Source organism: Sinocyclocheilus rhinocerous, unplaced genomic scaffold, assembly GCF_001515625.1.
Source record: "Sinocyclocheilus rhinocerous isolate Xijiao unplaced genomic scaffold, SAMN03320098_v1.1 scaffold1396, whole genome shotgun sequence".
NCBI lineage: Eukaryota > Metazoa > Chordata > Actinopteri > Cypriniformes > Cyprinidae > Sinocyclocheilus > Sinocyclocheilus rhinocerous.
The window spans coordinates 326,652-331,427 of NW_015629497.1; the positions used below are offsets into that span (position 1 = coordinate 326,652).

The window sequence follows — 4,776 nt, forward strand, 5'->3', positions numbered from 1 at the left end:
CCAAAATACAAATACTGGTTAAGATTCAACTTTTTGAAAACCTTCCCTTAGCTAGAGCCAGAGAGCAGCTAATCAAACTCGGTCATCTCAACCACCTATGGGGTGCTGGGGCGCTCCTTTGTGCCAAAATACAAAAGACATTTTCTGGGTAAGTGCTGAAGAGCTTCCAAAATTCAGTTTCACAGAGCCATTGTCGACTGCGTGATCTTGGGGCGATGCGTGGGATTTATAAATGAAAATGTTTCTCTATAAAACAACCGTATTATGGAGTATTATTAATTTCCTGCATTTGTTTAAACAAACAGTATGAGCTATTAAAAGCATGATTCAAGTGTGAAGGAGCTAATTATCTTAAGAAAAGCTTATGTTTTTGCATTTGAATGAGGGGGCATTTTAAAAGAGGCTTAGGTTGTAGAAGGAATGTCAGCAGCAGGTCTTCCTGTTCTCAGTCAGCACTTTCCTTGCAGGCATTTCCTTCTCTTGCCACTGTTTGACAGGCCTCACTCTGTTAACCCCAAATAAAAGAAAGTGCAAATGAGCATACCTGTGGCTACAGACACGACGCTGCCACCCAGGCACCCAGAAATAGAGTGAAAAATCTCTCCCCACGGCTGAGTTTATGATGAAACCTGGAGCTGCTGGTCTGTTATCAGCCAGATGGAAACTAGCATTGTTTAGAAGAGCTTTCCAGTGTTCACTGAGCTGTGGAAATAGTGAACGAGTAATAGCCTACCCGCACATCAACATTTTTACATTATTAAGAAATCTTTGATCTTGTTAAAGAAGCATGGAATGTTTGTGTTTATTTGCTACATTAACATGTAAGCTCATATTCATGGGTTTTGTCAGTCTACTGCACAGTGGGAAAATGAGTCATTAAAGCACTAAGTGTATGCCCTTTGTGTCTTTAAAGGGGTCATATGAGGCTTTTTTAAAGATCATTATTTTGTGTATTTGGTGTAATAGAATATGTTGACATGCTTTAATGTTCAAAAAACACATTATTTTTCAAATACTGTACATTATTGTAGGTCCTCTGTGCCCCGCCTCGGGTGTGTTAGAACGAGCCGTTTTAGGGGGGCGTGGCAGAGTCTTAACTTTGATAAAGAATATCTCTTTGGTTTTGAGACTTTAGTCTTTGCAACTTCAGGGATCTTATCTATGCACAATCAGCTTGTAACACTCCAAAGAGAAAGGAAAACTTGAAATCGCATCATATGACCCCTTTAAAAATGATAATTTTTCTCAATCATGTCAAAAGCAATGCTGTCAGTCAACTGAAAGCAAAAACATTACAGATAAATCACTCGCCAGCAATGTTACTGCACTACCGAATGTCAAGTGTTTGATCATTTAACTCTTTTAAAGGGATTGTTCATCCAAAATGTAAATTTGGGCATAACTATTTCACTATTTCTTTTCCCTCTCTGAAAAAGGTTATGTAGAAGAATGTCCATGCTGCTCATTTCCTATAATACATGTCGTATCTTCACACCATAATCGCACATGTGCAAATGAGGTTTTCGAACTACAATGGAGGGGAAGATTTTCAGTGAATCTCTGGCAATAAGAGTCTAAAAAATTGAGTTTAATAGTTACTTGAAATAAATATAAATGTAATTTAATAAATGTATTTTATTTCATTAAGTTGCCAAGGCAGAATTTCTCATTTTAATTTAGTTCAACTTGATGCACTAAAACTAGAAGAAAGAAAAAGAAAAAGAAATAAAATGAATACAAACTATTGACATAAAAATAAATAAATACAATTAAAATTAAAAAATGTTATAGTATCTCAATGATACTAAAATAGCATTGATTTGATAATTTATTGGTGATGATGGTTAAAAGTATTGTCTGATCAACACTTGCTGTTTTATAGTTATTAAATGTGATCTTAGAATATGTCATGATGACATCTGTTGTTACCTATTTTTATCTATTACTATTTCAGCTCAAATTAACAGATCTGGACTGCTCATAAGTGATTTGTGGAATATGATTTACATGATTACAACTCTGAAGCATATTTATGTCATTCATCATTACAAGAATGTATACATAATTATAACTATAAAACAAACTGTTTTTGTACATTTGCTTTTTAACTGAATTTGTACAAACAACTTGTCATTTCATAATCAAGACATAGAGTGAACATGTTAAAACGGGACAGAGATTAGAGAAAAATAAGTTTAGGCAAAAAAGACCACGTTTCTGAAGGCGTTTTAAACGCTTTGGACACAACAACACATTCAAACACGTGGGAAGTTTCAGAAAGAATGCTTGGCAGTGGTGGAATGGAACGACTATCCAGTTTCCACGTCTTATCATGCACTACGCGCGTGGGGTTCAATCCAAGCGGATCATTCTCCTGGATTTCATGGCGCTTCCTCCTCCTGCCCTTTAGTTACACTGTATCTCCCTTACTGAAAGGAGCGAGGGATCTAGGACTCAACTCAAGGGGAAAAAATGAATAAATATATGTGAAAATGGACGTGCCGAGATGTTGGATTTATCGTCCTGGAGTTTAAGAAAGACGTATTTGAAGAACGCTTTGAGATTTAGATCCTGCGATGCCAGTTTCAGGGCAGTGTTTCCATTTCTGAACGGGATCTTTAGGAGTGTGATGGCTGCTGGCCTTCCCTTTCTCTAGTTGCTGGATGTGTTGGAAAGTGCACTGCTTTGGGAGCATTTTTGGAATTCCGTACGCAAATCCAGAGGCATTCCACCTTTCTCTATGGAATGTACATAAGTATTCTCTGGATAGGGGTTCGCGTGTGGGGTAAGTGGCGCTGGGGTTAATGCATTTCTTTTGTGTGTGTATGTATGTATGGTGTATGTATGTATGTGTGTGTGTGGGTAGGGGGTGGTGTTTTATTGGTGCAGATGGAGACTGGAGGTGCTTTAGCCCGTTAGCTTAGCTCGGTTGTCATGGCTCACACATGCTTTGACCATCTTAGCCAGTCATTTCCTTAGGAGCAACGCGGACCAATGCGTTTGAACCGCGCGTTAGGTGCGTCGAATCGAACAACGAGTCCCAGTTTACTCGATTACACCAGTAATATTCGTTTTTTCCCCTCACGGAGTAAGGAAATACACGGGTTATGCAGTCAACAAACACTCCGAGTGTGTTTAAAACAGCACTTGCTTGTTTATGCTGGAGTTGCAGTTCTCTGTGGAAGAGCTCGAGTCTGTTATGAATGTCAAAGGATGTGTGAGTATCAGCAGATTCATAGTGAATCACTGCTTTCAAGCACAGAGCTCACTCTAGGACTTCATATGATATAATACCACCTTCAGCAGCCACATACACTAACAAAACCATGGTACTGTAGTTATATCATGATTTTTGGACGTGGACCACACCATGTTTTTGAACAAGTATCATGGTGTTCTTTGAAGTACCTTTGGAGTACCTGAAATGTAAATAACATGGTGTATGTCAAAGTACCCTGGTGTTAACATTTGATACCATCTTTATAATTTATCTGCTTACTTGATTTTCCCACTGGTTCTGAATAATTTTATCAAGCCATAATTCTGCTAGTTTTATCTCTGTGTTGTTTGAGTAGAGGCCAAAATGTGTGTTTGCTTTATGATGGGGATTAGAGGCTCTGTAGCTAATCTTCACTGCCTTACACTCATCAGAAACACTAGTTTTCCTGCTCATCACCTTTAAATTGCCAGTGTGAGCTGCTTGCACCTTACACCTTACTTTAGTTATCTTTAAGGTAAATTGAAAATTATTTGTTGCTGCAGGCTAATTGGAAACACATTTAATTGTCACCACACATTTAAAGGGATAGTTCACCCAAAAATGAAAATTCTGTCATAGGGTATATGTCGAACATCACCTGACCAAACCCGGAAAACAGGTCTCATTGCTTCCGCTTGTCGGAGAACGTGTTTAAAGGCAGGGTATGTGATTTTTCAAAAACACTTTAGAAAACTGATTCGGGCCGAATAGCAAAACAAACTTGTAGCCAATCAGCAATAAGGGGCGTGTCTACTCGTGATGTGGAGGAGAGAGCTTTCGGTGCATGGGACGGACATTAGCCGAGCGACAGAAAGATAGAGATGGCGGATAAAAAACAAAAGAGGAAAACGTCTGCGGAACGATAAGGCAAAGAAGTAGGACCCGTGTAAATATTGGATCAGCTTTCCAGCGCTGGAGAGAACTCAAGGAGCGGAGGCCTGCGATCGGACGCCGAGGTTGCTTTGTTTCTTCTCAATAGGTGAGTAACACCGTGTCTACAACAGCTAAAGTCTGACTACACTGGACGCGATCAAGCGACCATTGAAAACCATTTGAAATGTGTGTCAGCACGTCATAAATAGAACCCGGCAGCAGTTTTCTGTCGGGATTTGTTGCGCCGCGCCACTCACGTCCGTAGACACGGTGTAACATTAGTTTTGCTTTGTTTCACAGAACTAATCGATGCCTGGGTTGCATACATATATGTGGGGCGGAGCTATCAGAATAGAGGCAAGACCCTTTTGGGGTAGGGGCATGTTTGTTTTGGTGATTTCAAATATAAACATTGGCTACCAGAAATCCCTTACTCTGCCTTTAAAACTGTCATTTTCTGCCACCAGATAGGCACCGCCCACAAAAAACGTCATCACTGTTTGCAAACACTGAAATTGGTCTATACACAACACAACACACAAAACTACATATTTTGCACGCTCGACAGAAAATCAAAGCAACAATTATTAATCATATTTACAGGTTGTGATTCGGAGGAGCAAACCGTTCCAAACAAACTGGGC

The 4,776-nt window shown here is 39.4% G+C and overlaps 1 pseudogene; it reads left to right on the forward strand.

Annotated features, from left to right (window-relative positions):
- Positions 1 to 2,406: 2,406 nt before the first annotated feature.
- The window catches only part of LOC107738913 (zinc finger protein 609 pseudogene), a 27,509-nt pseudogene continuing 25,139 nt past the window's right edge, over positions 2,407 to 4,776 (forward strand).